Here is a 12546-nt window from a genome sequence, read left to right on the forward strand (position 1 = left end):
CTGTGTGCACAATCTGTAGTACTACATCTGAAATAAGAACTTAATTAAGAAGGAAAACATTTTTGCTCTGCGTTTTCAGCCACATCGCAGCTAAAAAGTCACATTTCTACTTGCAGTCGTTAGGCGAAATGCTGAAAATTACCAAAAGGGACACAAAGTGTCGATTTCTTAACTGATCGCACACGTCGCCTATTAGGGCCCCCGAGATGTGTTTGCTCGTAACGGAAGAGAGGGGTGAAAAATTCTGCACGCCACATAAAACGCCCGATACGGCCCTCGAACCGAGGTGAGGTCTCTGCGCATGCAGGCGACAGGCAAAAGACCCCCGTTTCTCCAGCTCGTAGCCCACGGGGGGCTCCGTTCCTGCCTGCACGCCAGTGCCGTTATCTGCTGCTTATTATTTGGCTGAATGAGCCGGAGCGGGGCTCATGGGGCTCGCTTCTGACATAATGACTGATTACAGTCTTGTGGCTCCCTTCTAAGAAATCCCACTGTTGCCACCATTGCGCCAAGGCAGCTCAACATCACACAGGCGAGACCAATGTACAAGTGGAATCAGAGGAGGACGGGGGTGGCTGTTTTTTTTACAGTGACAGCATAACTGTTACCCAGTCACTGAGCTGTCATGACTGACAGAGACCCCGGTGGACACCTGGGTCATCAACCTACTTGTCATCAGGTGTCTTGTTAACAAGCACCTCTTGAAATAATAACTAGACTGCAAAGAAGAGAAAAAAAGTGGCTAAATAATATTCTGCATTTTTTAATTGGACCTCAAATAGTTAGGCTACATTTGCTCTTCTCCTTCCTGCAGGAATGTGATACATACTAATGCCTACCGACATCAAGCCCATAACATGAGCCTGCTATGTCTGGAATGAACCATCCGCAAAGCACAAAACCTTTTATTTCCAAAGACACAATGCATTCTCACTTGTGAATATGAAATACAGATGCCTGTGTGACAGGAAGTCGGAAAACAACACAGAACAGGCGCTGTCAATAGCTACTGTTTCCAAACAGGAAGAGTCACGCTGTCAGCACTTTTCAAACGCCAGCTTTCAGGCAGTCAATTAGGTTCAAGGTGAGACAAAAATGTGTTGTCATTTAAACGGTTTTGCTCCATTGGGGCGGTGCATCAATTCAGTCATCTCCATTCCAGAGGTGACAAAGGGCTGGCAGGGAAGTTTATATTTGCCAGTAGATACACAGTTCTGCTGTCATTACACCAACCTGAGATGAAGTGGGGATTTGCAGGTGCGCACATTTAAAATGCGCCATTCCCTGCGAGCAAAGCTTCATAAAGACAGGAATAAAAAAAACAAAAACAAAAAAAGGGGGGCTACTACCGAGGAAGCTGCTGGCTGAGGTGCAGCGCCGGCCCCCTCCTACTCCCACGCTCCTAAACCCAATCCCGTGCCATCGATTAGGAAAAAATCAATTTAAGTCACAAGCTCAGAGAGGAGACGCTAAAATGCTGCAATACATTTTGAAGTTGCAAATGGAATGAGGTTTTGATGAACTCCACGAATTCACCTTGGTTTAATAAATGACAAATATGCCCTCTCTTAATTAAGAAAAAGAGAAAACGACCCTCGTGCGATAGAAGCATAAATCTTTCAGCGCGGAGCTATCCACGTGTATGAAAACACTTTAATTATCTGCCTTCAAAGAAAAAAAATAGCGTCTGCTCTCTGGAAATCTTATCAGGTATGAATGGAGAAATGGTATTTTAATTTAAAAACATTAAGCAGGATATTGTAATGCACATTTCTGCGAGGCATTCATGTTTTGTGTTCAATTACAAGCTCTTTTGAACTAAAAGCATGTCAGAAAAAAAAATGTTATAATGGATTTTTTTATAACCCACAGATAACAGCGTAACACTATTAAAATTTATGTTTTTCAGTTTGCTCGGATCTTTTCAAAGATGTTGAACTGAAGCGTGGATAGATACCTGAACCGGCATACTAGCCTCGAGCCCGAGGACCCGAGGGTCGGAGGGTTCGTCTGTGCCAGGCGGGCAGGCGATTCAGTGCCTCACAACAAAGAAGCTCAAAACAGCTACAAACAGAGAGCTTAAGGAGACGAAACAACCCAAACTCGGCATCGTTTAAATGGCACATGTACACGTCTGTGCCCAGAGGTCCCAATTACTTGTGGTACTTCTAGAGTTGGCGGAAGCACCTTTAGCTATCAGGGTCTTTTTCTGTGGGACAAGCTTCCAGGTTGGATTCAGGAGGCAGACACCTTCTTTATCTTTAAAAACAAGCTTCAGACCATCCTCAGGGCTGGACTTTAATCCTCGCTGCCATAAACTCCTTGAGTACTTCTCCGCATACATCCTCATTCTCTTTTGTCTTTTTTTCCTCACTCCTCAAGCCGGTCATGGCAAACCGATGTCCCTTACTGAGCACAGGGGTCTTTTCCCATCAACGCAAAGTCTGTCGCCAAGTTGACTCAGAGAGGACTGTCAAAGCACCGGGGTTCGCTTTCTAACACTGCAGGACGGATTCAAGAGACGAGTAGGCCTACAGTTTTCCCTCGATATAACGCGGTTCACCTTTCGCGGCCTGACTGTTTCGCGGATTTTTTATTACAGTGTATTGCGTTCTGCGTCCCAATCGGCTGTAGACCATCGTCAAACAATCTCCTCTGTGCCGTGTCTCCTGTACAGTACAGAATGGGGTCAGCTTGGCAACTTTACAAAAATCTTCGATCGCTAGCAGTGCGACTCCGAAGTGCTGTACCGCATGTTTGTAAGTTTTCTCCTCAACAAACACAACAATGTCTACGAAACGTTTTGCACCATCAAAGGCACCTGCGGTAGCACCCAAAAGGCAGCGGAAGATGCTAACCATTGCACAAAAAGTAGGACTTCTGGACATGCTAAAGGAAGGTACAAGTTAACGTATTTTTCGGATTGTAATATAATACTGGACAAAGGTTTGAACTTGGCTACTTTGCAGATTTCACCTATCGTGGGTTATTTTTAAAATGTAACTCCCACGATAAACGAGGAACGACTGTATTGTTAATTTTATATCACTTCCTGGTTTATTTCTTGATTCATCATCAAAAAACATGAATGCAACCAACCATTTAGCGATACCCCTTTTTATTCAAATGGCAAGACTGAGAGGGGGGCTAAGTTGTTATGTGCAAATCTGCACCTGATATTTGCAGATACAGCAGCCAGAGAACAAGGAAGCTATCTTCATCTCTCTTTGCTGGCCAATTAGTGGTCAGATCAGGAGGTCCCGATGGTTTAGGGAGGCGTAAATACTAACCGTCCATTTCCATTCATTTGTATGCGGCTGCAGGTGCACTACCTTATTATGTATTCAAGCCCAAACCTGCCTCCCAAACAGGCCATAAATTAACTTCTTTTAGGGCTTCGGTCTCAGAGAAGCATTGCATCTTTGTTTGAAATCCTCTTCCCTCGTCTAAAGTTCACAAAGGAAGGGGTTGAGGAGGGGACTTCAGAACAAAAGAAAGCTATCGATATAGTAGCAAAAAAACTTTGGTGTTATACTATAAAATGCACATAGACAAATGTATCAGATTTTACAGAGTAGTAAAGAGGCTGATGTACTGCGGCTCCGTCAGGCTTTGTCAGTTTGATAGCTTTTGGATACCTTTTAACACCACCGACAGGGTCGTAAGAGTGGCTTGGCTTGCTTTAAATGCTAAGTTGACATTTTTGGGTCCATATCTGCACTCCAGACGAGAATCTATCCTTTTTCCCCCTCCCTCTTAAACCTTCATTTTCCCCGGTCCGGGTCTGCCATCGTGGGCCTCGTGTTAACAGCGCCGTACGAGAAACCGCTTTTTATGGAGATACAGATCCAGTGAGTGCTTACTTCATCAAGTAAGTAGCGACTGATTGGACTCTTCTGCTGTTCAGTGGTCATGTACTGCAGCCGCTCTTATCTGCAAGCATTACAAGAAAAACAGAAAGCACGCATTCTGCATTTATATCTGCGGAAGCTAGTTAATGCTTTGTGCTCGCGCCTTCTTGTCATGCAGTCTTTGTATCTCTGCCTGCAGAGGTTGTTGAGTGTTAAAATGTGCCTGCTAAGTGTTTTGACCCCCCCAGGGACAACTTAACTAAGTGTCAAATTAAGGGTGCAGGGTTGGCTTGCAGATAATTAAAACTGCAGTCTGAAAAACATAAGAATTTTTTAAAGCGCACTGACACCGGTCACGGTAACGTATAAACTCGAGCTTGACAGCGAACCAGCCTTGCAGGCCTTTATTAAAATTGAATGCATAAATTAATGTGACATGCCAGGGCAATTCAAAGCACAGCCGAAGACTGGGGTGTTCCGCCAGTGCGGGAGCGGAAGCAACACTGAAGCAACAGTCGAATTCACATGCAACCGGTGATCTTCCGCCTACCTAAGAACTGCTCAACGTCCTTTTCCTATTCACCGGATGAACGGGGGCGTGCCCACCCACTCTTTTCTATACAATTTAGCAAATAATACTATGAAAGGGTGCTCCTGTGGAAATATAAGCAGGCCTACGTTGTGACAGAGTTATCAACAGCAGCACATGAACCAGCTTGCACTGTTCTCTAAGATAATTTGCCAAAGACACTGAGGCAGACCACCCAGCTATATTAACACCCACATAAGTAAAGTTTCTATGTAGGGAAACTGCAAAATATCCTGAGAAATCAGAAAATGATGCTACTACAGGTGCATTGTTGGAAAATTGGTCGGGTTTACTAAATACCAGATGAACTCACTAATCCAGAAATAGATGTTTCTGCCTCACCCTGTGTTTTTCTGACATGTATTTTACTATATATCTAAAAAAAAATGGTAAAAGTGTTATGTTTCTACACTGCAATAAATACACAAAAAAGATAATATTGATGCCTTGCGTTCAAACCCTTCCTCGAGTAACCTCTGCTAAAACTTTGCTCTTGACGTAACAAATATTGATGCATTTCCCTGCATCCTACAACTATAGCGGCATTTTAAAAGGCATCTAAAATGCTCTCAAACACCGGGGTCACTGTCTCCACAGCTACGCAGAATCAGGGAACTAATTGTCCGTCCTTTCCATCGAGCACCAGCTGAAGTCTCCATTTCAACTCTAACCCCATTTCCTACAGTTTAGTGTTCATGGGGTTGTGAAAGCTTGTGTCAAAACCTTTGTGTCCAAGCTCTTTATGAGACAGGACAGCTAAAGTGTTGAGAGGCACGGACCTCAAGGACCTTTCCGTGGCCATGTGCCTCCTTTTTTTTTTTTTTTTCCAGCCTTTGCTTTTCTTCTTGTGTGACATTCCTGACAGAGAAAGGGCCCCAGCAGACTGACCTGTCTCACTCCTAACAGCATGATAACTCCAGTCTTGGGGACGTTTGAAAAACCAAGAGCCCTGAGGAATGTGAATGCGCTCCAGCGGGTGGCCAGCTGGTGATTTCTTTATTTCTTTATTTACTTTTAAAGGAAACAGGTTTAAATAAAGTAAAGACAAAAAAACCTGCACATTTGGAAACTGTATCTAGACTACATATGTGTGTTTATAGGATTATACAGGAGACACAGCTACCTATCATTTAAAACACACAGGAGAAAAATCAGCCACCAAATACAAAACTCCCTGAAGATGTTCGTGTGATGCTTAGCACGTCAGCATCCAGCCGCAGGGATAAACAATCATTCGACTGCAAAATAGGTTTTTTAAATCCATCACTTAGACAGCCTTTATGAGAATTCAGAAAGCTCTTCTTCTGTAGTGTCCTTATTTTAAAAAACACACTTGTCATGGATTTTATGCAGTTCTGAGTTATGCTTATGATAGGTAGGAAAAAAGGTATACTCTTCAAACATCTGTGTCAACCTGCATACAAAAGCTGCAGAATCAGTGCTGACCAGCAGTCCAAAGAACCAAGTGTTGCTAATTACACTATATGTTCATCTAATTAACCATTTAGTGCATCTGTGGTTTGAAACCAGATGGGCTACATGTGACCCTCCTACCAGCTAACAACAGAGAAGACTGGAAAAACGCTGCCTGGACTGATGAGTCTCGAGTTTTGCTAGGACATTCGGATGGTAACGTCAGAATTTGGACGTGAACAACATGAAAGCATGGCTCCATCGGTTGAGGCTGGTGTTGGTGGTTCAATGGTGTGGGGGGATAATTTCCTGACACACTTTAAGTACTTTAGGGTGTTCCTCCATGCTGTCTCCATGCTAACACATTTGCCTTACATGCGAAAGACCTCTGATTTGATACCAGGAGATACAAATCCAGCCTCAGGTGGGGTTCACTAGCTAGTGCACTTCCTAGTGCGGCTCAAAAGTAAGGATAAACGAGATGGTTACATCAGGAAAACCATCAGGTGTAAAATCTGTACTGTTGGAGCAGCTGAAACTCTGGACCTACTTGTACCAATCAAATTGTTGAAATCCTGCCGTCACCTGAATGCTGTTGCTGATCATGCCTAGCCCTCCATGACTGCAGAAACTGTTTCCTTGAACATAACATCGAGTCACCAGATCTCAGTCCGACAGAGATCTTTTGGGATGCCTCGTAGATTTGCTGTCATTTTCATGTCAACACGGACCAAAATATCTGAGGAATATTCGCAGCACCTTGTTGACTCCATGCTGTGAGAATGAAGGCAGTTATGAAGGCTTAACCTAGTACTAGCCAGGTGTAAACTCAGGCTCTTTGTCCCACAGTGTGTCTTTGTCCTGTCTCCCTCCCCTCATCTCCAGCCTGTCAACTAGCCTGATTCTTCTGGAGGCTTCTTCCTGTTAATAAGGGAGATTTTCCTTCCCGCTGTCTCCAAGTGCTTCCTCACAGTGGTTGTTTTTTCTGTTACTGTAGGGTCTTTACCTTACAATATAAAACACCTTGAGATGACTGTTGTTGGGATTTGGCACTGCATAAATAAAGCTGAATAGAATTATTACTAATAAGGTGTGCAATGACTGTCATTGTCATGATTTCACCCAGCTCGTTCTTATAGATGTTGCTGCGCTAACCACCAGCTGTTTATTACATCAATTGAGCTTTCCTATTGGTGGTGCAAGTATGACCACAGAAGGCTTATGAGGGCATGTAATTCTAGTGGGAGCTCCATGGGGAGCAGTTAGCCTCAGCAAGCCCACAGAACTCTGGACTAAGAGCACCTTTTCCTCACTAGATTTACTCTTCATAGCCTTTTAGGACCTTCCCCCCCCCCCCCCAAATAAATAGCACATAGCAAAAATATCAGTGGGCAGTACAGCAGGGCTCTTTCTGTACTGTACAGTAAGTAAGCCTCCAGACTTTTAGTATGAGCAAATATCAAAGCACAGCCATCATCTTGGATGATAACACGGTTTTAAAATCACAAGGCTTTCTAAAGCTTCAGATATTTTGTCGTATCTCCAGGAGCCCCAAAACAATGGACAGCTGCAGTCATTAGACTGACAGAAAACACAACTCTCAACTTGTTAATCTCAGTTTCCATTTCCAGTCCGGCAGCACCTCCAACGCTTACCGATTTCCGTGTGGGAAGGAGATTTTTTTTGTGTGTGTTTTTTTTCTCCACTGAACCAATCACCAAAGACCAAACTATTCTCCTGGAATTTAACATCACTTTAAGTTAACACTGATGTCAACATAGCGTCGTGTCGGGGTTTTAAGAGACGAGCGTGTACAAACAGCTCAGGATCTTCCTCCGTTTGCCGTTCAGTCGCCGTGCCTCGGGGGTGCCAAAAACAAGCAAGCACTGACGGTTTAAAATATCCCTGTCGCAGCAGACAGCTTGATAATGCTTGACAATGGATTTAAAGGTCTGGGTCCAGGCAAACAATCTCATCTAGCCCTACAGTAATTGCTAGTTGCCAAAAAACAAAAAAAAACAAGTGTTGTGTTTTGCCATCTCCACCTCTTCCGATTTCTCCTAAATAAATAATACAAATAAATCCTCTCCTCCATTAGCGCTAATGTACAAAATGAAAAGAAAATCACAGTCAGAGCTCTGGTCCCACTGTGCACTGTTTGTATGAGCGCAAAAATAAAGAAACAAAGAAAAGAAAATATAACTGTGACCTCTGCTGCTGTGCATGTAGTACGTGACCTTGAGCATTATTCAGGTTTGCAGTTTCAGTCTGATGACTACACCACAGGCAGTTGTGTAAGAGAATAAAGAGGGATTCATTTACTCAGTGATTCTGCTGTAGTGCTTCTCAAATAAGGGTCAATTAGTACAGCGTTTGGAGTCTTTATCGCTGGTTTTAACTTACCACCAGAGGGGTAGCTTTTACAGCACAAGTCCAGCATCTCTAGAGTCTAATTGATTTCTTGAAAGCCAGAAAGTTTGCACTTCATTTTTAATCCTGTTTCTAGCAGGGATGCACCGATATATCGGTATATTTATATAATCCTCGCTGACTGCAACTAGAAGATGTTTACCAGTGGCTCTGGTTTGTGTTAAAATGCCCTAAATTTGAATGCAAAATCACAAAAGATGTTGACAAATGCAACTCTCCGGAGAGTAGAGTGGTTTCCCCCCCCCCCCAATTGATACACCAGTAAAAGCCCTCGCTGTACATAATATGAGCCTGCATAAGCTAACCTATGAAGAAAATTGAGAGGCCTATATCTCCATTCATACGCCAACGAGAAATTGGATTCCTCCTGACTGGCAATTGTGTCCAAAAAGAAAGAAAAAGAAAAATCAAATCAAATAAATGGAGCTGCCTAAGGAGAGAAATTCTCTTGCTGAAAAGCTACACAACATCAGTGGAGTTTAAAAAAAAACAGGGTGGGGATGGGGGCATCATAGAGATCCGATAAAATGAGAAGCGGGGGGGAGCTTTCCAGCAAGGGCACTGAATTAACCCATATTAGTGTAATACAATGCAACAGGAAGAAATATGTGCCAGCAAAAAGTGTTGGGCTCACACTGTGAGGAAAAAAGAGAAAAAAAAGCACGATGGAGTGAGTCACTCAGCAGACAAAAGAGTGCATGAATTTGTCTCTCACGCCGCCTCTAATGAGTCAAGTCAGTGGTTTTCAAGGTGAAGGGTCGTGATCATTCCCGAGAAAAATAAAATAAAATTAAAGAAAATTGATTTAATTTCTAAGAGCTTAAGAAAAAGAGGGTTAGGGGGGAAATAATAGCAGATAGCTGAGAGACAATTAAGAGCATAAGAAGTGACAGTGCAGCAGGGCTGTTTCTGTGTCCATCCCTCCCCACCTGGCGTCATCTCCCCGCGTTCCCTTACCCGAGGTAACCGATTCAATCAATGCATCAGGCGGCAGCTCGAGTCAAGCTCCATTTTCCTACCGTGACTGCAGCTCAGGGAAAAGCAAGGGAACAATTATTTTATTTTCATACAGCTCCGTCCCGTCAGGTATCCCACCGGACGTCGGGTTCAGCCGCTGTTACGTTAAATGTAACCTAGTTTATATTCCGCAAGGAGCGACGTTTAGCTGAATCAAGGCGGATGAGACACGTGGAAAAACAAAGTGCAAGTTGACATTGCGGTTTAGTCATAAAGCATCGGATGTCCCCTCCAGTTTCCCCTGGAGGAGGAAGGCAAAGTTTTTATTGTTGGTAGAGGAAAACTGACTGTGTGCGTTTCTGTGCACACGCTGTGCATATGTCTGCTTCTCGCCTGCTTGGGGGCATTTTCACCGATGGAGATTATATGACAGATGGTGCTGCAGTCCCCGGCATAATGAACGTAATTGTCAGATAAGGATACAGCCAACAACGGCGTTAATGACATCCTGAAAAGGAGTTTTTAGGAGGGCTGGGGTGGGGTGCGTGGAAGTTAGTCACAATTCTGAAGTACAAGAAGCCAAAAGCCTGGCTGAAAAACTCATGAAAGATCACCCCCACAGGCCACAGCTGTTATATTATTCAGCATCAAATAGAAGAAGTAGAAGAAGAAGGAAGGAAGAAAATCAAACCATATTCTAAATGATGAATTGGAAATGAAGGGCGTCACTGTGCAGCGATGAGAAAACTTCTGATCCGATTCAAAGCGATGGGCTTAGTTACCTTTTCCGCTTTGATTCTGATGTTGAAAGACAGTGTGCTGTCTTCACATCAAAGAATTCGGTGCAGTGCCCCCCCCTCAACCTCAACCCTGCATTTCTCTCACACAGACGCCGGGCAACACGGCTTCCTTCAGCTCAGGACTCACCTTTCTCTCTTTTTACGTGCATGCATAAATTAATCCGTGCATTATTTGCGTGGTTGCTGCTGCTTTGTTTGGTTTTATTTCCCCGCGCTGCAGCACACGTTCAGCTGCAAACACTGACACTTTTAGAAAATGTAAACAAGTCATGCTGACTGAGAGTGGAGGTATATGAAGATCCCGCACAGCCTACGCCAATAAACTGCATATTTCGCTCTTGAGGCACAGTCTACCTATTATAAAATATTTAGACCACTCACACCACTGCATCTACCCTCACACAACACAGGCCTATTCGGGCATCTTTGAAAGACACACACACGCACAGTTCAGCCCTTGCAATCACGTCTCAGCTGCATCCCATTCAAACCACAGCGAGACATCCTCCTTAAATCATGAGGCAAAGAAACTAAGAAAAAGAAAACTTCATTCATAGGAATGCAGCGGATATGCAACTTATTTAAAAAGACATTTAACAAATGGGGGAAAGCACTACATGTCGTTTTAAGCGCCTTTTGATTGGTATGGAAATCAGCTCACTTTAACCCTCCAACAGGACGTTTAATAAGTCCAAAAATACACGAATAAATAAATAAATAAAACGGCGTGAAATTTCATATTTCCAAATTTCGATCTGACGGGCGCTGATTGCACCTGAACGCACCGATAGCCCGGCTAAAGTAATTAAAGAGTGGAGGGGACGCCGAGGTTGACATTATACATCACACAGAGCGTTTCTGCACCGCTGCAGGGGGGCGTTCATTCACGGGGATCATCATCATCACCATCACTCCCATCATCATCATCATCATCGCCCCGAAGCCCCCCAAATCTGAAGACAGCGGCGGGTATGCGCACAAACTGACGGCCAAATGCATTTTGAAGAAACACGAGCGTCACACTTACCGCGCATTTAGAAACGGCGGAGGAAATAGCACTCCGTCCTCAAAGTCAGCGTTAATTTCAAGTGTCTTTTCAGGTACAGTCCTTTACTGCACAGCGAGTGTGTGTTTGTGTGTGTGGGGGGGAAAGAGAGAGACTTGATGGGGGTCGAAGAGAGAGAGGGAGAGAGGAGGGCAGCGATTCCAAAGTGTTGCCTCCTGTCGCTCCGTTCAATATCCCCGTAAAAATCGCCTCTATCTGCCGCTGCTGCTCCACTATCCAGTGATGAAACGGCGGCTTCCTCGCGTTGCATCCACGGTACACTGTCCCCTTAGATCCCTTTATGGCACAAGGCGTCCTTTCTGTGTGCGGGGAGGCTACATCACGTCCCGTAAAAAGCTTGAAAAACGCCAGCAGCCCCTCTCGCCACCATGCGCTCACGCACACCAACACACGATTTAAAATAGAAGAAAAAAAAAGAGTATCCAGATGAATTTAAGTGGGGGGCAAATGAGGAGTGGGGACAAGAGGAGGTAGGGAAGGGAGGGTATCTTGTGAGAAAAGCTCCACGGAAGAGGTGAGGAGTGTGAAGAAGAAGAAAAAAGAAAAAGAAGCTAAGTTGTTTGGGTCCAGAAAAACTGAGCTCTCTGCGACTATGACAAACCAATTGCGCGCACTGGCTGGGAGTAATTCTGTACGGAGACCAAGGGGTTTTGGAGAGCCAGTGAAAGGTGAGAGGAAAAACTCGGATGTGGACTGCCGCTCTCGCCGTGTACTCGGGCTCCACCTAGCAGCAAACACGAGATAACATCCTGCAAAGCAAGGGGAAGAAGAAAAAACCCTCCACCTATATCTCGCCTGAGGCTGGCAAGGAGTCCTATGTTATATTACATTCTGTGTGTGCGCCTGTGAATGCAATATTTATAAAGAAATCCTCTGCTTCTCTCTCAGAAGCTTCAGCGATTTTTAAGAATATAACTGGAGTAAGAAGTGTCCATCAAAAGCTTAATGGAGGGAAAGAAGGGGGGAGATTTTAGGTGATTATTAAGAAGAGTAATTCAGACGACTTAGCTGGAAGCTGGTACATATTTATCCCATGTAACTCCAGCTGTTCCCTTTACTTATATTATATAGCCAAGAGTATTCACTCCCCCATTGAAATCATTGAATTCAGGTGTTAGAATGTGCTTCAGCATACCAAGAAATTTTGGGCTATTTCAAAGTCCCTACTTTGTTAGAAAAGTTTGGAAATAGCCCCTTCCTGTTCCAACACGACTGTGCAAGAGTGCAAATAGCGAGGCCCATAAAGACGTGGATGAACGAGTTTGGTGTGGAAGAAGTTCACTGGCCTGCACAGAGTACTGACCCCAACCCAACTGAACACCTTTGGGATGAATTAGAGCAAGACTGCAAGCCAGGCCTTCTCATCCAATACCAGTGTCTGACCTCACAAATGCGCTTGTGGAAGAATGGTCAAAAATTCTCATGAGCACACTCCTGAAC

The 12546-nt window shown here is 44.2% G+C and overlaps 1 protein-coding gene across 10 annotated transcripts in view; it reads right to left on the minus strand.

Annotated features, from left to right (window-relative positions):
• The window catches only part of LOC102293975 (adhesion G protein-coupled receptor L3), a 274148-nt gene extending 262334 nt beyond the window's left edge, over positions 1-11814 (minus strand). For 5 of the 10 annotated variants that reach the window (XM_042224361.1, XM_042224359.1, XM_042224362.1 and 2 more), the window contains exon 1: positions 11068-11814. The gene's annotated coding sequence lies outside the window, so the exon portion shown is untranslated. The remainder of the gene's footprint in view (positions 1-11067) is intronic. The other 5 variants (XM_042224358.1, XM_042224365.1, XM_042224364.1 and 2 more) reach the window with 3 other exon arrangements.
• Between the last annotated feature and the right edge of the window lie 732 nt (positions 11815-12546).

The sequence above is a fragment of the Haplochromis burtoni genome, unplaced genomic scaffold (genome assembly GCF_018398535.1).
Source record: "Haplochromis burtoni strain Fernald_Lab_line unplaced genomic scaffold, NCSU_Asbu1 Contig_136, whole genome shotgun sequence".
NCBI lineage: Eukaryota > Metazoa > Chordata > Actinopteri > Cichliformes > Cichlidae > Haplochromis > Haplochromis burtoni.